Below are 27,011 nucleotides of genomic sequence, written 5' to 3' on the forward strand. Positions count from 1 at the left end.
TGCACTTGATTTCAAAGATCATATAAAAGAAAGAGAATTTAAGATATCTCATTAATAGGAGTTCCCATTGTGGCTCAGTGGAAATGAATCTGACTAGTGTCCATGAGGACGCAGGTTCAATCCCTGGCCTTGATCAGTGGGTTAAGGATCCGATGTTGCCATGAGCTGTGGTGCCAGTCACAGATTGGCTCGGATCCCTCATGGCTGTGGCAAATGCAAGCGGCTACAGCTCCGATTCGACCCCTAGGCTGGGAACCTCCTTATGCCACAGGGGAGGCCCTAAATTTTTTTAAAAAAGACAAAAAATATATATAAAATAAAATATCTCATCAATAATTTTTTATCATTATGTGTTAAAATAATACTTTGGGTATACTGGGTTTAAAAATTTTTACCATATACTGCTAATATATCTATATTTACCAATTTTTAAAAATACATATATAAACACCAAGCTAAATCGTATGCTACAGGAAATATTTATTTTAGTTATTATTGGTACAAAAAATTTTGCTTTTACAAAAAATATTTTAGTGATAGCAATATAATAAGAGCAATATAATTGAATAGGTCACAATTGTAATTTCTGATTTCACACTTTCCAATGAAGCAGTCAAAGATCTGGTTCTATGTTCAGTTTTTTTCAATATATTTTTTTAAATTCTGTCAAAGCTAAAAAAAAATACATAAAAACAATATGTAGAAATACATTATTGGCTAAATTTACTAAATCATAATACTTGTTTTTCAATCCTAAAATTATCTAAATCTTCTGTTGAAATTTGGTTAGGAAAGTTTTCCATTTTCCCTAAAGCCCATCAGTTATTCTTATACAGTTAATGCGACATTGTCAAATTCTTATTTTTAACAAATGTGTTTAAAATCTATTTAAATGCTTCCCTTGTAAGATTTTTAAACATTATAAAATTCTGTTTCCAAAATTTCAGGTGTGCACATATGTGGGTTTTTATTTAAAGGTATAATTATATTGTTTGAGGTATTTTAAAAGTTATATGACTGTTACCCACTTAAATGAGGTACCTAGAAGGAGTTCCCTGGTGGTCTGGTGGTTAGGACTGACACTCTCACCGCTATGGCCCAGGGTCAGTCCCTGGTCTGAGAACTGAGATCCCACATCAAGCTGCTGCACACACAGCCAAAATAAAAAATAAAATATATGAGGTGCCTAGAATAGGCAAATTAATAGAGACAGAGAGTAGAATAGTGGTCATCAGAGGTTGGGGGAGAGGTGCTAAGTGCTTAGTTAAGACGGAAAATTATTACATTTGTGCAATATTTGAGTGAGAGGCCACATTCACATAACTTTTATTACAGTATATTATTATAATTGGTCTTTTATTATGGTTGTTGTTACTCTCTTGCCGTGCCTAATTTATAAATTAAACTTGAACACAGGTATGTACGTATGTACAGGAAGAAACATAGTCTCTATAAGTTTCGGTAATAGGGCAGTTTCACACATCCCCTGGGAGTCTTGGAGCATGTTTCCCATGGTATTGCTATTATATTGCTTTCCCAAGCATCTCCCTTATGGTCCAAGAATTCTTGAGAATTTTCAGATTTTAGAAAAATACACTGCGTTTTACTCTGTAGCATTCTATTTAATGGGGGTTTTAATTTTGAGGGAAAGAAATTTAGCCAGAAAGAGATTCTGCTTCGGTTTTCTACTAAAAAAAAGCCTAAAGGATGGATTAAGTCATCAATGCAAACTAAAATGTAAATCCCAAGCAAACCTTCTGGGAACCACACCCAACTTCCTGGGTAGTAAGGCTGAGCCTGGGGAAATGGGGCAGCCAGGGTTGCCCAGCAGTTGAGAAAGAGAGGGGGAAGGAGGATCTCATTTGTTGAACCCCTTCCCTGTGCCATACACTCATTTAGGAGCTTTACTGTAGTTGTGTCATTTAAAAACTATAAACAAAATATGGAAAAAGGATTTGAAGAGAGGTAAAACCTTGCCTATCTTCACCCACCAAATACAGAGTCACATCTTAGCAGGCTGACAACGACAGATTCCAGGAAGGACTGGGTGGAGGTAGCTGCCAAGAAAAGTCATCTCCTAGGAATGCTAGCACCTCCTCACCTTCCCCCCCACAACTACCCCCCCCAAACAGGTGGCTGGGCTTTTGCAAGACTTGCTTAAACAGCCAATTAAAAAAAAAAAAAAAAAAGTGTTTAAAAGTGTGTTTAATTTTGCAGAGAAGGTTTGATGTTTTACGATATTTTTAATTAGCTATTTTCTGGAGGTTGATTAAATTTGGAAATAATTGCACCTTGGAAACTATTCAAGAGCCTCAGATTGGAAACCCCACTGCCTCAGGAATTTGGGAATGGGTTGTCACCCTGTGACCAATGTCCAGTCCTGAGAACAAACATCTTTTGTCTACAGAAGAGATCGTGGTCATGCAAATTTTTCTAGTTCTTCTCTGCCTGGAAAGAGAATCCCATCTGGCTGACTTCTCTTTTTTTCTCCATTTTCTTGTGTGAAATATGCAAAACACAAATGCCTGAGGCACCAGAGCAGCAGATTATGTCGCCTGTATATTGCAGATAAACCTGAAACAAGACAAGAAGTTAAAACTTGCCCTTGGGAGAAGCATGTAAAAGATACTTTATTTGCATAATAATAGAGAAATGTTAATAAGTCCAGGATAGAAAGACAAATAATTACAGGAAAGAAAAGAAAACTGCCAGTTTTGAAAAATTCAGTCATTTGGAAACTATAAGAGAAACAGTTTTAGGAGCAAGAGTATTAAAACAGGATGTGAACTCATAAGTTTTTAAGTTAAGATTGTTTTTTATACTGTTCAGATTATATGTCTAATCCAGTTTACGAAACACCTTCATTATACTCTCCAATATTCATGCCTATGAGCTAGGGAGCGATGTTGTTATTAGACTAATTTTGTAGTTGAAGAAACTGAAGCTCAGAACAGTTTTGCCAAAGGTCACACCTGAGTTTTAGTTGGAACCCATATGCAGGTCTTGACATTCAAAATACCTGGCTCTTGCCACAGTGTCCCACTGCTGCTGTTCTCTTCCTGAAAATATTATGAAACTAAATAATAAGTTAATCATAGAGCCAGCTCTTTAGTACATTATATTTACTAGTACAAATTTAGAAATGTGTAATACTGTGGTGGTGAAGAGCCTGGGTTGCTTGCCACTGCTTAGCAGTGTGACCTGGGGTGAAATACTAATCCTTGCTCTGCCTCAGTTTAGTCATCAGTAAGACTGGAATAAAACCATCTACCTCACTCACAGGGGTTTTGAAAGCAATAAGTGATCTCATATATGTTAAACATCTGATATAGTGCTTGGCTCATAATAATCATTTAATAAGTAAAATATCACTGTCTTTGCAAATTAATTTTTATGTTTAGGTTACTCTGAGAAGCATTGAAATCTTAATTATTTTGTTTTATTTTATTTTATTTTATTTTATTTATTTTGTCTTTTTGCCTTTTCTAGGGCCGCTCCCTCGGCATATGGAGGTTCCCAGGCTAGGGGTCTAATGAGAGCTGTAGCCGCCAGCCTACACCACAGCCACAGCCACGCCAGATTCGAGCCGCATCTGCGACCTACACCACAGCTCATGGCAATGCTGGATCCTTAACCCGCAGAGCAAGGCCAGGGATCAAACCTGCAACCTCATGGTTCCTAGTTGGATTTGCTAACCACTGAGCCACGACGGGAACTCCAATATTTTTTTTTATAGTTTTTTTTTTTTTTGTCTTTTTTTTTTTTTTTATTGTTGTTGTTGTTGTTGTTATTGTTGCTATTTCTTGGGCCGCTCCCGCGGCATATGGAGGTTCCCAGGCTAGGGGTTGAATCGGAGCTGTAGCCACCGGCCTACGCCAGAGCCACAGCAACGCGGGATCCGAGCCGCGTCTGCAACCTACACCACAGCTCACGGCAACGCCGGATCGTTGACCCACTGAGCAAGGGCAGGGATCGAACCCGCAACCTCATGGTTCCTAGTCGGATTCGTTAACCACTGCGCCACGACGGGAACTCCGGGAACTCCAATATTAATTATTTTAAATAGTTAAAATTAATTTGCAAATTCAAGACATATTTCATTTACCCTAAGCATTGAGATATTTTAAGTAGCTATGTATGTGTTGTTACATGGATCCTAAAAACCATACACATTCAAGACTGAAACCAAATATCTCATGTTACTATCTCTAGTATGTCCTTGCAAATTAGCAACAAGCATTTCTTTTATCTGATTAAGGATCAGACCTCAGAGTTAAATTAATTAACCTAAAGTCATTACAAAACACTGATTTACACCTACTCTGAATCATCCTCATGTAAGAATCATAGGGACTTCAATATAACATTGCCCTTTCTAGAGTAATGGCCAAACTCACTTAGCTGGTTCACATACATTTATTGTGTAGAACATTATTTAGGTATCAGTTCCTTTCCCGTAAGTGTCGTGTAGCAGACTTTGTTCCTGCCCTCATGATTCAGTACAAAAACAGGAGAACACATATCTTGTGTCAGACAGCAAGGATGCTCTCAACCACTCCTGAAGCCAGATGGAAAGAACACAGGAACAGTTTGAAGAGTATTCATCAGATACATAAGGGACTATTTGAGCATCAAAAAGAATGGTGACTGTAATGTTTTGAGCACACTGAATTTCCCAAGTCTGTGAATCCAGGGTGTTGGGGGTGCGGGATAGAAAAAAGAGAGTAATGTAGGACAGAGTAAAGTTTTTTCAGTTGAAGAATGCCAGTCAATCAATCAACAAAAGGAAAAGGCAACTTAAGGAATGGGAGAAAATATTTGCAGACCATATATCAGATACGTGGCTAATACTCAAAATAGATGAGGAACTCAATAGCAACAACAGAAATCCCATTTAAATGGGCAGAGTAACTGAACAGACATTTTCCTGAAGGAGATAAATAACCAACAAAGACAAGATGCTCAACATCACTAATCATCAAGGAAACACAAAACAAAACTGCAATGAGCTACCACTTCACACCTTTTAGAATGGCTATCATCAAAGAGAAAAGAAATAACAAGGGTTGGCAAGGATGTGGAGAAAAGGAAAACTTTGTGCACTGTTGGTGGGAATGTAAATTGGTACAGCCACTATGGCAAACAGTGTGAACGTTCTTCAAAAAATAGAACTGGGGAGTTTCCATCATGGCTCAGTGGTTAAGGAATCCGACTAGGAATCATGAGGTTGTGGGTTCAATCCCTGGCCTCGCTCAGTGGGTTGAGAATCGGGCGTTGCTGTGAGCTGTGGTGTAGGTAGATCACAGACGTGGCTCAGATCTGGTGGTGGTGTGGCTGTGGTGTAGGCTGGCAGCTGGAGCTCCAATTAGACCCCTAGCCTGGGAAGTTCCATATGCCGTGGGTGTGGCCTTAGAAAAGACAAAAAAAAAAAAAAAAAAAATAGAACTGTCATATGATCCAGCAATTCCACTTCTGGGTATGTATCTAAAGGAAACGCAAATAGGATATTGAAAATGTATCTTTACTCCCATGTTTATTGTATCATTATTCACAATAGCCAAGATATGAAAACAACCTTAGAGTCTGTCAGTGGATATGTATGTGGATAAAGAAGATGTGGCATGTACAAACAATGAAATGTTATTCGGACATGAGAAAGAAGGAAATATTGTTCTTTGTGAAAGAACCTGAGGGAATTGTGCTAAGTGATATAAGTCAGAGAAAGACAAGTACTATATCACTTATGTGTAGAATAACACTGAACTCAAAAACAGAGTAGAATAGTGATAATGAAGGGCTGTGGGTGGAGGAATTGGAGAGATGGTCAAAGGGTGTAAACTCACAGGTAGAAATTGTGATTACTGTCAAAACTGTATTATAGGAATTCCTTCTGTGGCGCAATAGGATCCTCGTTGTCTCTGCTGTGCCAGGCGCATGTTGGATCCCCTGTCGCATAGGTCGCAGCTGTGGCTCAGATTTGATCCCTGGCCTGGGAACTCCACATGCAGTGAGGCATCCAAAAAAAAAAAAAAACTAAGCAAAATTGTATTATATAATTCAAAGTTGCCAAGAGCCTAGATCTAGATCTCAGATGTTCTCACCACAAACAAGACCTGTGTGGGAGTTCCCTTTGTGGCTCAGTGGTTAACGCACCCGACTAGGAACCATGAGGATTCAGGTTCGATCCCTGGCTTCACTCAGTGGGTTAAGGATCCGGCGTTGCCATGAGCTGTGGTGTAGGTAGCAGACACGGCTCAAATCTGCCGTGGCTGTGGCTCTGGCGTAGGCCGGCAGCTGTAGCTCCAATTCTACCCCTAGCCTGGGAACTTCCACATGCCATGGGTGTGGCCCTAAAAAAAAAAGAAAGAAAAAAAAAAGACCTATGTGACCTGATAGAGATATTAGCTAACACTATATTACAATGTATAAATGTGTCTAATCATATTGTCAATATAATGTATCAAATCAACATGTTGTACACTGTACACTTATACAATATTATTTGTTAATTATATCTTAATAAAAAAGAAGGATGCCAGCTAATAAATGTTCAATAAATGATGGAAGTTTACCATATTGCAAACCCAATGTTATAATTAATCTAAGCAGGAATTATCTAAATCAGTTCTCAAATGTCAGTGTGTAGCAAAATCACCTAGATGCTTGTTAAAACACAGATTACTGGATGCCACCCCTAGAATCTGTCATATCTGGGGTGGGACCCAAAATTTGTTCTTCTGTCAAGCTCTCATACAATGCTGGTTCCAAAATCATACTTTAAAAACTACTAATGTAAATAATCAGGTGATGGTTTATTGAGCGGCAGCTTACTCATACAAACAAAGGTTATTTAAAACAACCCTTAGGAGTTCCCGTCATGGCGCAGCAGAAATGCAGCTGACTAGGAACCATGAGGTTGTGGGTTCGATCCTGTCCTCATTCAGTGGGTTAAGGATCCGGTGTTGCCGTGAGCTGTGGTGTAGGTCACACATCCGTCTCAGATCCCGAGTTGCTGTGGCTCTGGCATAGGCTGGCAGCTATAGCTCTGATTAGACCCATAGTCTGGGAACCTCCATATGCCGAAGGTGCAGCCCTAAAAAGACAAATAAATAAACAGATAAATAAAACAACCCTTAAAAGGAAATTTAAAAGGGAAAACACTTAAAAGAAAAAACAAGAAAGTGAATCAAAGTGGGAGAAGTTACCAACACGTTTTCTTACTAAATTCAGATACTGTTCATGTTGTTATCTGGTCTTGGAATCTCAGGAGCTAAAGAGGGCAGACCTTCCCTGAAATGCCAGGCGAGATCACATCTAAATTTTAAGAGCACTTAATGACCAAGGATTCGATTTCTGTTTCTACTATTAACGGGCTCGTTTGACCTTGGACAGGCTTGTTAGACTTTGGGCAAGTCCTTGACTTTCCTTTAGGCTCTATCTTCTTTGCTATAAAATTAGAATCTTGAACTAAATGTTTTCCATGGGCCTAATGGCAGAGAGTTACAAAGCCTGAAGGAATTAGGCTGGAAGAAATGACTGCATCCTGCAGCTCCGAAATTAGAAAATAGCAATACAGAGACACCATCCCTAGTGAAAATTATTTTTATAACACTGCATCAGGGACTTCTTTTGGTAAGAAAGATGCTTATCTTGCCATCTTCGCAATATAGATTTTAAAAGAATGTAAAAAAGAAACGTTGTAAGGCAAATTAAAAAAAAAAAAATCAATGTTGCTGCAGCCACTCTGCATTATATAGGGGGCTAGGGATCACTTACTCTGCAGAAAGAAATAAGTAAGTAAATAAATAAATAGCCACTTTCTTGCTAAATGTAAAACCATAAACCACTCTTGTGAAATTTTGTGTCATAATGTTGACTGAAAAAAAAACTAAAAGAGGATGTTTTATTCAGCAGACATTCGGAGGGCTTCAAGCCCAGAAAAGTCTCTCAGGTAGCTCTGAGGGACTGATCTGAAGGGGTAAGGGAGGAGCCAGGATATACAAGGATTTTTGCAACAAGAACCAGGTAGTCAAAACTTTAAAAAGAATACTCTCAAAGAAAACTAGACATCTCAAGTTATTGAATTTAGTGCTTGTCTGTGTATGGGAAGATGCAAATGTCTGGGCTCCTTGAAATCATTCCTTTGATAGGCACCTCAGCTCTCTGGGCACAAAATCCTGTGCTTTCTCATCCTGCGTTTCCTCAGGGTGCAATATGGGAGGCGGGGAGAGGTGGCTGCAGTGACTGACTGCTTGATGGCGAGAATCCTGTTCCCACCCTGAATTTCCTCGGGGCTCAGCATCATCAGGGATAGCTGGACTCTGATGGCTTGATGGTTGCAACATCCTTTGTTTACGTATATAGCAGGCAACATTCTTTTCATTGACAATAATGGAGTAGCTAAGGGAGACCTGATCAGAAAGAAACATTTGCTACCAACTATCTATAAAAAGCAGTTCATTTATTATCATTGTAGTTTAGACAGGTCCCAGGTTTATCTCCGTTCAGACATTCCACCCCAGTCTTGAGACCGTTTGAGGAATAGAGTCGGAGCTACAATAGGCATGATTTGAAGGGTCCTCAAAGACTATCTCTCTTGACCACAAGGAAAAACACCACAAGGACCAACAGAAATACACAGTGATACACAGTTCCCACCCCTGCAGTCCACTGCCCAGCATGCAGGAAACCGGAAATACCGAGCCTCCATTAGGGCTGACGATGTAAGATTTGCTGTACGCTTTGTGGACTTCATGTGGGTCACAACTTCTGCATAAGAAGGTTATAGCTATTAAGAGTGGATGTGAATCCAGCTCTATTGGATTCCTATCAGAAATTCTGCAAAACGTCAGCCATCTGGGATCTGATCTGCCGTAAAAGATGGAGATTAAGTGACATTTATTAACCTGTCCTGTGCCCCATGCATGAGGAGTACTCTGCAGTGGGCTGTGGCTGTGTTAGACGTCCTGAAACATGCTTCTCTCAGAGGAACTGATGTTTCAGATAATCTGCGTAGGGCTGTGATTTATCATCTATAATTTGAGTTGTGTTCTGAGGTAACCACAAATTAAATTCAACCAGACTTGAGTCCATCAAGTGAGAAAAGGAGGGAATGATTGTGTTCCTTTTGGTAATTTTTTGTTTGGGTAGTGCTTTTTCTCTGTTCCGTATCAAGGCCTTTTTTTTCCCCCCCTTACACTTGGAATAAGTTTTTCGACAGAGCATGTTGCCTGGTTAAGTAACCTGGAATAGGCATTAGAACTGTGAAGTGTCTAACGAATTTGCCAATCCCTAGAGTAGAACCAAATAGCCTTTGATGTAAAGGGCAGTGAATTCAGGGGCTGTACTTGAAGTGCTGCAAAAGCCTCCTCTAATCAGGTCTAAGTTGTACAGTAAACTGTGGTACAAAGAGTATGGTTTCTGCTCAGGCCAAGGGATTCACTGACATGTCCTTACAATTGAAAGCAATGTGAGCAGAACCTCAACCTAAAACCCACTTAAGTTGCATGGATCTTGCCTGATCTTTGATAAGAATTCCAGATACACTTGTGCCCAAGCATTTAAGGTATTGGACATTCTATAAATGCAGCAATTGTGCCAGTGTATCTCTTTTAACAACCTGCCCATGTGTCTTTACATTGTTCACTTGGAGAGTCAGGGGCAAAAGACAGGTGACGTAGCACTTCTATTTTTAATAATTACAGCTTAAACCATTCAGTCATTTTTAGTCCTGATATGTGACATGAGAAAGCTACCCAGGTTTACTGAAAAGCCTTTCCCTATAAAGAGATAGTCTGGTAATTTCCTAGTTTTGCATCTTTGGTTCAATAAAAATATGTCAAAGTGGCATGGGATCCCCTGATGAAGAGTCTGGGTTTCTCTATAATAAATCCCTGTGCCAAATGCAGGAGTTGCAGACCTGCTTCCGGAAAGAGGGAAGCAAATGGGTGAGTAAATTTATCCTGATATGGGAGCATTTTCCTCTAGGAGTTCAGTCTTGATAAAAGCGTCAGTATAGGAGTTCCCACTGGGGCATAGCAGGTTAAGGATCCTGCATTGTTGCAGCTGTGGTGTAGGTCATAGCTGCAGCTTGGATTCAATCCCTGGAATAGGGAACTTCCATATGCTGTGGATACAGCCAAAATAAAAATAAAAAGTTGAAGAAAGTGTCAATGTAGGAATAGCACTCCTTAAAAAGTTTACAATACCACCTGATAGGACCTGCCAACCACATCTGGGCAATAATGTTGGCATTATTTGAAGTGGCAGGAAGGATGCCCACACTCTAATGCATTTGGGTGAGTAGATGAGCAGCCAAAGAGAGTTTGGATGACTGAGAAACAAGAGATTCTTGGTTAAACTCAAGACTTCATTTGGGAACCAAAAATCTTAACAAATAATCTCTTGGACCTTGAGTCACATATTTCCCCTGAAAAGTATGCATTTTTTTCCAGTGAAATTATGTTGGGGGTTATGTTTTTGAGGAATGAACTGAGATGAATATGTGGAATTGTTATTTAATGGCATACTGTCCTAGAAATCTGAAGACCTGCAGGAGATTGAAAAATTCCAACCCTTGTTATAATTTTTTAAAAGATTGTGGAATGATCAAAATGCACATGAATCAAGTTTTAATATACTACAGTGGGTGGATGAGGCTGTCCACTGTGCCACTTCTTTCTTTGAATTCTCAGGCATGGTTGGGCAGTGCAAGTACTCTGTAACATTGACAAATTCAATGAAAAGTAAATATTTGGGGATGAGGGAAGACTGTCTCTCTAGCTCCTAGCTTTCTACGTGAATTCCATCAATAAATATCCTCTCAGCCAGGAAAGAGCAGGTCATCTTTTTTTTTTTTTTTTGCTTTTTGCTTTTTGCTTTTTTCAGGGCCTCACCTGTGGCACATGAAAGTTCCCAGGCCAGGGGTTGAATCAGAGCTGCAGCTGCCGGCCTATGCCACAGCCACAGCAACACCAGATCAGAGTCATGTCTTCGACCTATGCCACAGCTCAGGAAACGCTGGATCCCTAACCCACTGAGCGAGGCCAGGGATTGAACCCACGTCCTCATGGATACTAGTCAGGTTCTTAACCTGCTGAGGCACAACGGGAACTCCAAGGGCAGGTCATCTTGATGAGTGTGCAATGAGGGAAGGGTGGTTCCCTGAAGGAAAACTCTCACTGGAAGAAGTGGAGGATGAGACTGAACAGGCAAAAGTAAGATCACATGGTTCAGTGAAATGAGAATCTCTGAGGAAGCGGGTTTGGAGTTGGGAGGTAAGGTGCTCAGGAAGTGAGACTTGGGGAAGGGCTAAGGAAACAGAGCATAGGGGCGGCCTGGGTGAAGTGAAGCTCTGGGCAGGTTGAAGGCAGAGCCTGTCTGTCTAGAGGGAAAGATGAAGATGACCCAGAGAAACCAGATTTGCTTCCATTTTTCCGTATGTTGCAAGTGGATTATAAATATCACTTTCAGCAAAGCTGATAAGGCTGAAATTATGCAGTTCTGGGAAACATTTTTATGAATTTTTACCACAGCCTTTACTCAGCACTGCCTCCACCTCCCACTGCTTCACATTCTTTAACCCCAGCAAGATAGCCTTTTGTCACCCTCTGTCAAAGCCATGGGTTGTAGAGTCAGGAAAGGAGAGCTAAAGCGAAGCCCTTAGTGTACACCCGCTATTCTTGGTCAGCAGTATCTGGCGCCTTAGCTCTCGTCTCCAAGGGGCTTTGGAATTTACAAACTCCTCTTGGGCTTCTGCCTTTAGATAGAAGCCCAGGTCAGATGTGTCAGATTGAGAGCCCAGGGGGAAACATGTGTCTGGTCTTTGGCTCACCTGCATTCCATGATAATTATATTACAAAAGAAATACATAATGAAAGGCATTCTGAGGTGCATTTAAGCATACGTATTTATTTGTCTGACTTAAGAAGATGTCCTAATATTTCACAACTGAAAAGATTTATAAAATTGTGGAATATAGAGTATTTTTTCTCCTTCTGAGTGTGTTAATAATCATGGTAAATTAACTTAGCACAGGTGTCATTTTTGTGAGACTCAGCACTGGTCTCATATTTTAGGGCATATAATATGCCCAAATAGGGGGTAGTGCCTGTATAGATCATAAACATGGAAGTGTGGTGTTAGTTTCATGAACTTTGGCCAAGGATCTATTGTTCTAGTACTGAGTTTCAAAGGTAGGAGTTGAATCGTGACTAATGGTCATATTAACCTCCTAAAAACAAAATGCTGAGGAACAAGAATGGGATTGAGCAAGGGGACCTCTTCAAGTCAGAGCCTGCCAGCAACCCCAGCTGGACCTGCCAATAGCCTTATACACTGATGTCCTTCGAAAGATTACAGAATGAAGCTGTTGCGACTTTTGTCTCTTGAACAGTCTCAGTTTTCAAAAAGATAAATCTGGAATGGCAGCGTACACCCAGTCCTTGGCACGAGGAAACTGGGATGGAGCAAAACAAGTGCTGACCTTGGGATCAGCCGACTGCTTTGCCCTGTGTAATGCAGGGCAGGGTGCTTAAACTAGCTGAGCGTCGATTCTCTCCTCAGAAAAGGGGGGATACTGGAGTTCCCGTCGTGGCGCAGTGGTTAACGAATCCGACTAGGAACCATGAGGTTGCGGGTTCGGTCCCTGCCCTTGCTCAGTGGGTTAACGGTCCGGCGTTGCCGTGAGCTGTGGTGTAGGTTGCAGACGCGGCTCGGATCCCGCGTTGCTGTGGCTCTGGCATAGGCCGGTGGCTACAGCTCCGATTCAACCCCTAGCCTGGGAACCTCCATATGCCACGGGAGCGGCCCCAGAAATAGCAACAACAACAACAACAACAACAAAAACAACAACAAAAAAGACAAAAAAAAAAAAAGACAAAAAAAAAAAAAAAAGAAAAGGGGGGATACTGACACCTGCTTTGTAAACTAAAATGTCATTTAGAGACCTGGGCAGTTGGAATTGCTCAAAAAGTGTTAGTTTCCTTTGGCTGTAGCCAAACCAGTTCTTTGAGAGCTCAGGGTTATAGAATGTGGTTTGTGCATTCAGAATGAAGGAGAAGGATGTGGCAGGATGAGGGAGCACGAGGTTGATGGTTTCGATTTTCTCTTCCTTCCTTTCTTTCCTCCTTTCTTTCTTTTTTAGGGCCACACCTTGCAGCATATGGAAGTTCCCAGGCTAGGGGTCTAATCAGAGCTGTACCTACTGGCCTAAGCTACAGCCACAGCAATACCAGATCTGAGCCTCATCTGTGACCTGACCTACACTGCAGATTGCAGCTGGATCCTTAACATACTGAGTGAGGCTAGGGATCGAACCCGCATCCTCCTGGATTCTGTTTAGGCTCTTTTTTTTTTTTTTTTTTTTAATGATTTTTATTTTTTCCATTACAGTTGGTTTACAGTGTTCTGTCAATTTTCTACTGAACAGCAAGGTGACCCAGTTACACATACATGTACACATTCTTTTTTCTCACATTATCATGCTCCATCATATGTGACTAGGTATAGTTCCCAGTGCTATGCAGCAGGATTATTTAGGCTCTTAACCCTCTGAGCCACTGTGGGAACTCCGGTTTTGATTTTCTTTCTTTCCTTCCTTCTTTCTTTTTTTTTTTTTTTTTTGCTTTTTGGGGTCACATCTGTGGCATATGGAGGTTCCCAGGCTAGGGGTTGAATCAGAGCTACAGCTGCCAGCCTACACCACAGCCACAGCAACACCAGATTCGAGCTGAGTCTTTGACCTACACCACAGCTCATGGCAATGCTGTGTCCCCTACCCACTGAGTGAGGCCAGAGATTGACCCCGCAACCTCATGGTTCCTAGTGGGATTCATTTCCACTGGACCACGATAGGAACTTGCAGATTTTCTTAATAAAAATTAAGAGCAAAAGGGAGGTGGAAATGGGTGTGAGAATAAGGTATAAGAAAAGAGGTAGGAGTTCCCGCTGTGGTGTAAAGGGTTAAGGATCCTGCTTTGCTGAAGCTGTGGCGTAGACCACAGCTGCAGCACAGATTCAATCCCTGACCTAGGAAATTGCATATGCCTCTGGTACCACCAAAAAAGGAGGGAAAAAAAAAAGAGGGAAAGATATAAATTAAGTGTTCTGAAAATTCATGTATAGAGTTTATAAGAAATTCAGTACACTTCTCAGTGATAGCAAGTTCCCTTTAGATTACAAGCACTTCAGTGATAGCAAGTGCCCTTTTGAGGCTTGTGATTGTGAGATTAAGGTGACACCCTCTGTGCAATTGTATGATTCTCTGGCACAGTTCAAGTGCCCATGTGCAGGTTCTGAACTAGTGGATAGTTGGGGTTATCTGAGGCTGGACTTTTTTCCAAGGCAAGTGTGGTAAAGGGAGAAAGGCAAGGCAAGGCAAAGTATTTTCAAGGGAGTTATCATCGTGGTAATCATAGAATTCAAGCTAAATAAGGAAAAGAAAAGGCAGTAGGGGACTTCTCTGAAAATGCAAGGAAGAAGCATGGACATGAATTCCGCTTTTGGTATGAATTCTGTTACCTTTCCTTTAGAAGGCAGAAGCAGTTAAGGCCAATTTTGTTTTAAAATAATAATTTTGGGGGGGAGTTTCCATCATGACTCAGTGGAAACAAATCTGACTGGCATCTATGAGGACATAGGTTTGATCCCTGGCCTTGCACAGTGGGTTAAGGATCTACTGTTGCCATGAACTGTGATGTAGGTCACAAATGCGGCTCGAGTCTGGCATTGCTATGACTGTGGTGTAGGCCAGTGGCTACAGCTCCAATGCAACCCATAGCCTGGGAACCTCCATGTGCTGTGGTGTGGCCCTAAAAAGACAAAAAATATATATATTTTTTGGAGTTCCATCATGACTCAGCAGGTCAAGGATCTGGTGTTGTTATTGCTGTGGCTCTGATTACAGGTGTGGTGCAGGTTTCATTCCCTGGCCCAGGAACTTCCACATGCCATGGGCATGGCCAAAAAAAAAATTAAAATTAAAAAAATAATAATTTTTTATCTTGCTCACATTATCTAAATCCAGAAGTTTATTTACAGAATAACACCACAATGAGCAAGACAAGTTTATTCTTGGAATACATGAGTACTTAAATATTACATCAAGAAATGAAAGAAAAATAACCAAATGACCATGTCATTATATATGGTATTGGTTATCTATTGCTGCGTAACAAACCACCCCAAAACTTTGTGGCATAAAACCATTTTGTGACACTCATGGATTGTGAGGGTCAGTAATCCGGACAGAGCACAGCAGGGATCATTTATCTCTGCTCCACAATGTCCAGAGACTGGCTAAGAAGACTCAAAGCTTGGGTGACTGAGAACTGAGGGACAGAATCACCTGGTGGTGTCATCACTCATTTGTTTGGTACTTGATGCTGGCTATTGGCTGGGACCTCAGCTGGGCTGTCAAGTGGAAAATTTATACCTGCCTCTCCAGGTACTTTTCTCCACGAATTAACCTGAGCTTTCTCATACCATGGCTGATGAGTTCCAAGACTAAGCATTCTAAGAGAAGAAGTTGGAAGAATGATACATTTATGATCCAATCCAAACCTCAACAGCAACATAGTATAACTTCTGCCATGCTTTATCTGTCTAGGCAATCACAAAGATCTTTCCAGGTTCAAGGAGAGATGCTATAAATCTACAACTCAATGGAAAAACTGTAAGGCATGTGGGATGGGAGATAATATGATATCATAAAAAACAATCTGCCAGAGCTACTGTAAAATCATTTGATCAGGGAGTTCCTATCGTGGCTCAGTGGTTAATGAATCCGACTAGGAACCATGAGGTTGCAGGTTTGATCCCTGGCCTTGCTCAGTGGGTTAAGGATCCGGCGTTGCCGTGAGCTGTGGTGTAGGTTGCAGATGCAGCTCAGATCCTGCATTGCTGTGGCCCTGGTGTAGGCTGGCAGCTGCAGCTCGCAGCTCCGATTCAACCCCTAGCCTGGGAATCTCCATATGCTGCCGGAGCGGCCCTAGAAAAGGCAAAAAAAAAAAAAGACAAAAAAAAAAATTTGATCAAATTCAGCAGTGTTTGCCTTTATTCTTTTTTAAAAATTTTACTACAGTCAATTTACAATGTTGTGTTAGTTTCAGATGTACAGCATAGTGATGTATAGATATAATATAGACATACACCAATTTCTATTCCTTCACAGTTTATTATGAAATATTGAGTATATTTCCTTGTGCTATACAGTAGGTTCTGCTTATCTCTTGGTTATCTATTTGGTATATAGTAGTGCATCTGTTAATCCCAACCTCCTAATTTATCACCTTCTCCTTTCCCCTTTGGTAAGTTTGTTTTCTATTTCTGTGGGACTATTTCTGTTTTGTAAATAAGTTCATTTGTATCTTTTTCCTCCACATATAAGTGATATATATTTGTCTTTGTCTGGCTTGCTTCACTTAATATGACAATTTCTAGCTCCATTCATGTTGCTGCAAATGGCATTGTATCATTGTTTTTTATGGTTGAGTAATATTCCTGTGTGTGTGTGTGTGTGTGTGTGTGTGTGTAACATCTGCTTTATCCACTCATTTGTCCATGGAAATTAATTAATTAATTTATTTATTTATTTATTTGTCTAGGGCTGCACCCACAGCATATGGAGTTTCCCAGGCTAGGGGTCAAATTGGAGCTACAGCTGCTGGCGTACACCACAGCGAGAGCAACTCAGGATCCAAGCTGTGCCTGCGACCTACACCACAGCTCACAGCACTGCCGGATCCTTACCCCACTGAGCAAGGCCAGGGATGGAACCTGCAATCTCATGGTTCGTAGTCGGATTCGTTTCCACTGCACCACGACGGGAACTCCTGTCCATGGAAATTTGCATTTCTATATTGGTTACTGTAAATAGTGTTGCAATCAATATTGGGGTGCATGCATCTTTTTGAATAACAATTTTCTCTGGATATATGCCCAGGATTGCAGGATCATATGGTAACTCTTTAAGTTTTTTTAAGGAACTTCCATACTGTTTGCCATAGTGACTGCACCAATTTACATTCCTGCCAACAGTGTAAGAGGGTTCCTTTCTCCCAGACACCCTCTCCAGCATTTATTGTTTGATGATAACCATTCTGACTAGAATGAGGTGATGCTTCATTGTAGTTTCGATTTGCATTTCTCTAGTTATTAGTGTTGTTGAGCATTTTTGCATGTGCCTATTGGCCTTCTCTATGTCTTCTTTGGAGAAATGTCTGCTTAGATCTTCTCCCCACTTTTTGATTGGGTTGTTTGTTTTTTTTTTATATTGAGCTATATGAGCTGTTTGCATACTTTGGAAAGTAATATCTTGTCAGTGGCATCATCTGCAAATATTTTCTCCCATTCTGTAGATTGTCTTTTCATTTTGTTTATGGTTTCCTTTGGTGTAAAAAGCTTTTAGGTTTAATTAGGTCCTATTTGTTTATTTTTGTTTTTATTTCCATTATTCTAAGGGAGGGAGCCAAAAAGATACTGCTGCAATTTATGTCAAAGGGGGTTCTGTCTATGTTTTCCTCTAGGAGATTTATAGTATCCGGTCCTACCTTTGGGTCTTTAATTCATTTTGAGTTTATTTTTGTATATGGTATTAGAGAATGTTCTAATTTCATTATTTTACATGGAGCTGTCTAATTTTCCCAGCACCACTTATTGAAGAGATTGTCTTTTCTCCATTGTCTATCCTTGTTTCTTTTGTCACAGATTAAGCTCTTTCCTTTTTAAAAGTTCTCTCTCTCTCTTTTTTTAATTGTCATTCTCACAGCATGTGGAAGTTCCTGGGCCAGGAGTTGAATCTGAGCCCCAGCTTAGATCTAGGCCACAGCTGCAGGAAAGCTAGATCCTTTAACCCACTGCTCTGGCTGGGGATCAAATCCTTGCCTCCACAGTGACCTGAGCTGTTATGGTCAGATTCTTAACTCATTGCGCCATAACAGGAACTTCTATTTTAAAGCTCTTAGATCAAAGGAAATAGAAGGATGGATATATATCCAAAGTAATTGAAAGAAGGGTCTGAAAGATATTTGCATATCCATGTTCATGGAAGCATTATTCACAATAACCAAGAAGTAGAAGGAAGCCAAGTGTCCATTGACAGATGAATGAATAAACAAAATGTGGTATATACGTACAATGAATAATTTGTCAGCTTTAAAAAAAAGGAAATTCTGGAATTGCCACTATAGTGCAACAGGATCAGTAGTCTCTGCAGGGTGGCCAAAAAAAAAAAAAGAAGAAGAAGAAAGTTCTGACAAGATGAACCTTGAATTCTTGAATTTTTTATGCTAAGTGAAATAAGACAGTCACAAAAGACAAATACTGTATGATTCCACTTATATAAGGTACTTAGAGAAGTTAAATTCATAGAAACAGGAAGTAGATTGATAGTTACTGGAGACTGGGGAATGGGGAAAATGGGGACTAGTTACTTAATGGGTAGAGAGTTTCAGTTTTGTCCAAATGAAGAGAGTTTTGGGGTTGCACAATAATGTGAATATGCTTAACACTACTGAACTGTACACTTAAAAATGGTAAATGGGGAGTTCCTATTGTGGCTCAGCAGAAATGAATCTGACTAGTAACCATGAAGTTTCAGGTTCGATCCCTGGCCTCACTCAGTGGGTTAAGGATCCGGTGTTACCATGAGCTGTGGTGTAGGTCACAGATGCGGCTGGGATCTGGTGTTGCTGTGGCTGTGGCTGTGGCCGGCAGCTGTAGCTCCGACTCTACCCCTAGCCTGGCAACTTCCATATGCCGCAGGTGCCACCCCAAAAAAACAAAAACAAAAACAGGTAAAAATTTAAGAAAAAAAGTTCAATGAGGGAGTTCCCATTGTGGAGCAGTAGGTTAAGAATCCAACTGCAACAACTTGGGTTGCTGTGGAGATGTGGATTTGTTCTCCAGCCTGGCACAGTGAGTTAAGGTCATAGCTGTGGCTCGGATTCAATCCCTGGCACGGGAACTTCCACATGCCATGGGTGTGGCCAAAAAAGAAAAGAAAAGAAGAATAAGGTAAATGGTAAATTTTATGCATACGTATTTTATCACAATTTAAAAAAAAGAAATAGAAGGAAACTTTCTAGATATGCAAAAGTTTATCTGTGGCAGATATTGCATATTGGTACACTCTAGAATAAATGTACAGATAGAAGCCAAACAAGTCCAATTTCTAGTCTCTAATGTGGCAAGGGCTCAAGATGTGATTTGGGTCCCATCAAACCAAAGCACTCATGTGAGACTGATTTGGATCTGAGTGCAGAGGCAGTGTGCACAGTGTCTGCTTTGCTGGTGATTGTGGCAGAGGGGACAAGGTTTTGGAGCCAGCCACTATAGCAGCAGCTTCTTAATTTGGCAGATGACTTCTTGATTCAGCAGCTTTCAACATTGGTGATGGCAGCATTCCCAGTTTTGGTCAAGGCAAAGTGGTTATAGGGTCCAGGAGTTGCCTGGGTCCCTCTCCTCCCACCTTTTGAAAAGTCTAGAGACAAAATCATCATAGCTTGCATATAAAATGATTATAAACCTAGAGAATCCAAGACACCGAATTTTAAAAATTAAACTATTGAAACTAATGAAAAGTTAAGGTAGCCAGGTTGAAAACAAATATATTTTTTAAAAAGGGCTTTCTTTAACCCAACAATAATGAGGTAGAAATGTAATTTTAAAATCCCATTCCAAATGACAATAAAAGTTAATAAGAACCAGGAACAGACTTACAAGAAACGAAAACTGCTAGGCCGATTCGGCACACAGGTTCCATTTCAGTCCTTTTCATCTTTGTTTCATCTTCAGAATAGATTCCACATTCGCCTAACTAAAATCAATAAACAACCAAAAGGAATATTATAACAAACTACTTCATGAGAACTGCTTTCCCTGATGTCTCAGTGATAAAAACACCTGTTTTTGGAGTTCCCATGTGGTGCAGCAGGTTAAAGATCTGGCATTATATCACTGCAGCAGCCTTCGTCACTGCTCTGGTGCAGGGTCAATCCCTGGCCTGGGAACTTCCATATGCCATGGTCATGACCAAAACAAACAAGGAGTTCCCGTCGTGGCGCAGTGGTTAACGAATCTGACTAGGAACCATGAGGTTGCAGGTTCGGTCCCTGCCCTTGCTCAGTGGGTTAACGATCCGGCGTTGCCGTGAGCTGTGGTGTAGGTTGCAGATGCGGCTCAGATCCCGCGTTGCTGTGGCTCTGGTGTAGACTGGTGGCTACGGCTCCGATTTAGACCCCTAGCCTAGGAACCTCCATATGCCGCGGGAACGGCCCAAGAAATAGTAAAAAAAAAAGACAAAACAAACAAACAAAACCTATTTTTGCTTGATTAGCTGGTCAAATTAAAATTTAATTCTTCTGAAGTCATTGTTTTTCATTTCAAGGTTTTATTGTTTTGTTTCAACTTATACATTAGAGTTAAGAAAACAAAAACTATACACACCATAAACCAAGGCAAATTTGTTCATTTTTAGACAGAGGAGGTTAAGAAGAAAAGAATTCTGAAGCAGCAATACTTTTGCCTCAGGGAGAGAAAGTTTTAATATAATCCTTATGAAACTGTTCCTGGCATCCTCTTCATAAACCATGCATGTATAAGTTATAATTTTCAAAGATTTGGGAAATCAGCTGTTGCACAAGGAAAGATGGGATATGTTATTTTTTCTCTCTCTCTCTTTTTCTGGAGTTACTAATAGTTTATTGGGCAAAAATGAAAAGATTGTCTCTGTCAGATGCAGTCAAAGAAGAATAGATCAGAGGAAGTTTGGATGCTTTAGCTGTATTTATCATAAGTAAACTCTGTTTAAAGAATAAAACCTATCTTACAGTAAACTGCAGGCTCTTAGAGATTCAGAGCTATGTTAATTTCTGTATATGTTATAAGAAAGAAATCAGTTTGGAAAATTATAAATGTATTTCTAAAATCAGTGAATTTCAACAGCCTATATGGAAGTATTGTGATTAAAACATCAGTTGATGTCCTATGAAACAATTGCATATACAAATGTATCAGTTGGGTCTGCTGGGTAGCAGAAACTGAGAAGAAGAGTGCAAGAGGTTCATTCAGGAGTAACATCTGTGAAAGGAAAAAGGAGGAAGCTGGATTGGGCAGACAAGCCATCAGATGGCAATGCAGAGACACTGGGGAGTTCCGGAGCAAAGACTGCCCATTGGAAGAGTTCTGCACTGGGTGGAAATTGCCAGTCTCCTGTTGCACTATTTTGCTGAGTCATTGATTGGGGCCACCTCAAGTAGGGTATGACCTTGGCTCAAAAACTGAAGGAGACTAGAAGGAATTAAGAGCTCCATGCTATCAGCTAACTGCACGATTCTTGCAGGTGGTCAAGGAGTCCTTTCTTGAAGAGGCATCTGAGCTACAGGGCATCTCTGTGTCTACCACAAGTTAGCATTAGTGTTACATACAAAACAAATTATGTTCTGCTTCCTTACAATTTTTTTACTTTTTAAAAAATGATATGGACCCAAAAAATGATTTGGATGTAAAACTTGTAAACAGCATCAGTTTTGAAAAAATGCCAACTGGCCAATTGGCTTGACTTGTTCTAATATTTGCTTTATATATATTTTTGGAAAAAACAGGCATTCTGTAGGTCATGTGTGCTTATATAATAAAATTTAGTCTGCCACTAGTCTGGCAGATCATCTGAGATCTCAACAGGGTAACAGCCCTGAAATACAAAGAATTGACAGCAGATTTATTGTGGGATAAATTCGTGTGTTGTAATTAAGCTACATGCTTTACAGAATGAACATGGAATAAGACAATAGTATTTAAAAAATCACTTGTCTGATATAGTTCAGAAGATATTACCACCTCAAGGCATGAGGTATGACATCAGAGAAACTCAAAACACTGTTTCATAGTCTTTATAGATACTAACATAATAAGAATAGTCACTATTAAGTAGCTAAATTTTTCTCCTTTGGCTTATTACTATACCATTCCTAATTAGCACCCCAACATCAAATAATTAGCTCTCTGGTTTGTCAATATTTACCACAATTGCAAATATACTTGCCCATTGGCACAGCAATCTTTCTTCAGGGAATTTATCCTCAGATATACTTGAATACAAGCAAAGTGATTTTACTTATTCCACCACCATTTTTTTTTTTTTTTTTTTTTTTGTCTTTTTGCTATTTCTTGGGCCGCTCCTGCGGCATATGGAAGTTCCCAGGCTAGGGGTCTAACCAGAGCTGTAGCCACAGGCCTACGCCAGAGCCACAGCAATGCGGGATCCAAGCCGTGTCTGCAACCTACACCACAGCTCACGGCAACGCCGGATCATTAACCCACTGAGCAAGGGCAGGGACCGAACCCGCAACCTCATGGTTCCTAGTCGGATTCGTTAACCACTGCGCCATGACGGGAACTCCTCCACCACCATTTGTAATCAAAGGGTAGGAAGAAACCCAAACGTCCCTCAGAAGAAGACCAATAAAATAAACTATTATAATCCATTTAATAGAATTCTATACTATGAAAACATGAAAGTGTTCTTTATGTATGTATTTGGAGAAACTTCTAAGATAAATCATTAAGTGTAGAAAAAAGGTGCAAAACAGTGTTTCCTACAATTTCTTAATAAAATGAGAATGTAAGTGTGTATATTTTTAGACACAATAAATGACCTTAGCAATGTTGCAGGATATAAGATAAATATAAAATAATTAACCGTCAACAATGATGATCCAATAAAATAAAAAATCAATTTTATTTCTATATATCGTCAATAAACAATCTGATAATAATATTAAGAAAACAACCACTTACAATAGGGTCAAAAAGAATATAGTATTTAGGAATACATTTAACAGCAGAAGTACAAAAAAATTGTAGGGGACCCCGAATAGCCGAAACAATCTTGAAAAATAAGAACAAATTTGAAGGACTCATACTTCCTTACTTGAAAACTTACTACAAAGTACAGTAATCAAGACAGTGTAGCAGTGGCATAAAGTTAGATAAATAGGTTGATAAAATAGAATTCAGAGTCCAAAAATAAACCCTGACATTTATGTCAATTAATATTCAGAAATGACATCAAGATAGTTCAATAAACAGTGCTGGGGCAACTAGATATCCAGCTGCAAAAGAATGAAACTGGACCCTTTCTTAGCACAATACACAAATATTAACTCAAAAATAGATCATAAACCTAAATCTTCATGACTTTGGGCTAGGCAAAGCCTTTTTAAATATAACAAAATCACAAGTAGCCGCAACAAAAATAGGTAAACTAGACTTAATAAAACTAAAAACTTTGTCAAAGGGGAGTTCCCGTCGTGGTGCAGTGGAAACGAATCCGACTAGGAACCATGAGGTTTCTGGTTTGATCCCTGGCCTCGCTCAGTGGATTAAGGATCTGGCATTGCTATGGCTATGGTGTAGGCCGGCAGCAACAGCTCCGATTTGACCCCTAGCCTGGGAACCTCCATATGCCACTGGTGTGGCCCTAAAAGGACAAAAAGACAAAAAAAACAAGAAAACAAAACAAAAAAAACCCTTTGTCAAAGAACACATCAATACAGTAAAAAGACAACACATAAAATGGAAGAAAATATTTGCAAACTGTGTCTCTCATAAGGGACTTGTATCCAGAATATATAGAGAACACTTACAATATATAAGTAATAAAAAGACAAATAACCCAATTAAAGAATGAGTAGAGGATCTGAATAGACATTTCCCTAAAAAAGATATATAAATGGCCAATAAGCACATGAAAAGATACTCAGCATCATTAGCTATCAGGGAAATGCAATCAAAAGAACAATGACATACTACTTCATATCTACTAGGATGGTTATAATAAAAAAGACAATAGCAAGTGTTGATGAGGATATAAAGAAATTCTAACCTTCATTCCATTACTGGTTGAAATGTAAAATGATACAATCCCTTTGGAAAACAGTCTGGCAGTTCTTCAAAAGATTAAACATACGGTTACCACACATTCCAGCAAGTCTACTCCTAGACATGTACCCTGGAGAAGAGAAAACATATGTTTGCACAAAAACTTGTACACAAATATTCATAACAGCATTATTCAGTATAGCCAAAAAGTAAAAATTACCCAAATGTTCATCAACTGATGAATGGATAAACAAAATGTATATTCCATATAATGGAATATTATTCAATAATAAAAAATGAAATATTAATATATGCTCTAACATAAAGGAACCATGAAGACATTACCCTAAGTGAAAGAAGCCAATCACAAAAGACCACATTTCCTATGATTCCATTTATTTGAACTCTATGAATAAATCTATGGAGGCTCAAAGTAGATTATTGGTTGCCTGAACATGGGGGAGGCTGGGGAGAAATGGAGAATCACTGCTAATGGATATGAAGTTTCTCTTGCTGTGATAAAGATATTCCAGAATTGATTATAGTGATGGTTAAGTAACTCTATGAATATACGAACATCTATTTAAACACTTTCAATGAAGAATTGGATAGTATGTGAATTATATTTCAAAAAAGCTGTTTCTTTTAAATAACACATTTGTACAAGTTACTATTTACAAAGCAAGAAAATAACTTTATATTGGAGAAACTTGGTTGACTCCACATTAACCAAGTAATCAAAATTAGCATCACTATTGATTGGGACAAACTGTCATCATGTCCTCCTGATGTGATACACTCAGAAGAATACCACACTTATTTGCTATTCTTATCCAAAATACAGAAACCTACCTCTTATCATGAAAGAATATCAGACAAACCCAGACTGAGGGCTATTATAAGACAAAGTGGCCTGTCATCTTAAGAAGTGGCAATACCATGAAAGACAAAGGAGGACTGAGGAACTCTTACAGATTAGGGGAAACTAGAGAGATGTGAAAACTAAATGCAGAAAATGATTCTGCATTGGGTCCTAGACCAGGAAAAACAATCTCTATAAAGAACATTATAGGGACCGGAGTTCCCATTGTGGCTCAGTGGTTAACGAATCCGACTAGGAACCATGAGGTTGCGGGTTCGGTCCCTGGCCTTGCTCAGTGAGTTAAGGATCCGGCATTGCTGTGAGCTGTGACGTAGATTGCAGATGTGGCTTGGATCCCGTGTTGCTGTGGCTCTGGCATAGGCTGGTGGCTACGGCTCTGATTCGACCCCTAACCTGGGAACCTCCATATGCCGCAGGAGCGGCTCCAGAAAAGGCAAAAAGACAAAAAAAAAAAAAAAAAAAAAAAAAGAACGTTATAGGGACAATCGACAAAATTTGACTAAGGCCCATAGATTAGATGAGAGTATTGCACCTATGTTAGCTTCCTGAATTTAATAATTTTACTATGGTTATGTAAATAAAAGTTCTTGTTCTTTGGAAATATACCCTGATTCACTGAACTGTTTGGGGTAAAGGGAGATGAGGTATGCTAGTTGGTCTCAAGTAATTCTGAAGAAATATTATATGCATATCTATGTATGTGTGTATATATAGTTTGTATGTGGGCCTGAAGAGACAAGGACAAAGAGAGAGACAGAGATGAAAGGATATAGCAAATGTGACAAAATGTTAAAAGCTGGAGAATTTACATGAAAAGTATATGGGAATCTTTGTAGTGTTTTTGAAATTTTTCTGTTAAAATATTATATATATTTTTTGGCCATGTGGAAATTCCCCAGTCAGAAACTGAACTCATGCCACAGCAGCAATCAGAGCCGCTGCAGGGACAATGCCAGATCCTCAACACACTGTGCCACAGGATCACTCCAAAATCTTATATTTGTGTTTGCTCATGTTTGCATCGAGAAACACTGGAGGAATATATGAGAAATTAATAAAAAATGGTTACCTGCTAAGGAATTGGGTGGGGGAAGCACTACAGATGATGGGCAGATGAAAAACACTTTATGAATCATATGAATGTACTGTATTTGAAATTTTAAATGACAAATTATTTTTAAAAATTAACTTTTGATTAGCTTTGAATTACGTACCATTGTTCCTTGTATCCAGATATTGAACTCCTTACACAGTGGGTACTTGACTGATGAGGTTATTTCCTCTGGACATGAATTATACAAGTTGTTTTAAGTAACTTGCTTGAGGTAACAAAGAGCAATAAAGGACTTGAGTTGACTGAGTTGAATTCACGCCAAAATGTAGCTCTTATTCTCACTTTTCAGTTGCCTTTCCTATCTGAGAAGTTTTAGACATGTTAGCCTTTTGTTGCTGGAGAGAGAAGGAGAAAAGGGAAACTGGCAGTCGGGATAGATGTTTCATGTGATTTGTCTTTAAACTGCTGTCTACTTGTGGTTACTTCTAGACTTTTCCAACTTTGATCTATAATTAAGAGCAGGCAGATTTTATTTCTTAAGTGCATTTCTGTAATACCAGTGTTATTTTTAAAGGATTCACCTATGTTGATATATATCTTAACTCTTTCAGGCTATTATAACAAAAACCATAAACAGAAATTTCTCACAGTTCTGGAGGTTGGGAAGTTCAAGATCAAGACATCCAAAGATTTAATGTCTGGTGAGAGCCCCCTTTTTGGTTCATAGATAACTGTCTTCTCTCTTGTCCTCACAGGGTGGAAAGGGAGAGGGATCTCTCTGTGGCCTCTTTTGGCACTAACCTCATTCATGAGGGCACCACCTTCATGATCTAACTACTCCTCAAAACTCTGCCTTCAGGAGTTCCTACTGTGGCTCAGTGATAACTAAGCCAACTAATATCCATTAGGACATGGGTTCGATCCCTGGTCCTGCTCAGTGGATTAAGGATCTGGATGTTTTCATGAGCCGTGGTGTAGGTCTCAGACACAGCTCGGATCTGGTGTTGCTGTGGCTGTGGTGTAGGCAGGCAGCTGCAGCTCCAATTTGATCCCTAACTTGGAAACTTCCACTTTCCATAGGTATGGCCCTAAAACGAACAAACAGACAAACACCCCACCTCTAAAGACGATCACATTGCAGACTGATATTCAACATGTGAGTTTTGGGAGGAGCATAAATGGTGGTTCTTTCAA

General features: G+C 39.7%; 1 long non-coding RNA gene across 1 annotated transcript; it reads right to left on the reverse strand.

The window, feature by feature from the left end:
- Positions 1-462: 462 nt before the first annotated feature.
- LOC146404865 (uncharacterized) lies at positions 463-26,179 on the reverse strand. Its single transcript, XR_014839781.1, has 4 exons — positions 25,978-26,179; positions 23,885-24,010; positions 19,720-19,816; positions 463-2,574 (listed from the first exon to the last, which is right to left on the reverse strand). It is a non-coding gene; the product is annotated as an uncharacterized LOC146404865 (long non-coding RNA).
- Positions 26,180-27,011: the final 832 nt, after the last annotated feature.

This window comes from Sus scrofa, chromosome 3, assembly GCF_054392235.1.
Source record: "Sus scrofa isolate SSC_HxYL_T2T_F1_AM1 chromosome 3, Sscrofa_HxYL_maternal_Yorkshire_Landrace_v2.0, whole genome shotgun sequence".
Lineage (NCBI taxonomy): Eukaryota > Metazoa > Chordata > Mammalia > Artiodactyla > Suidae > Sus > Sus scrofa.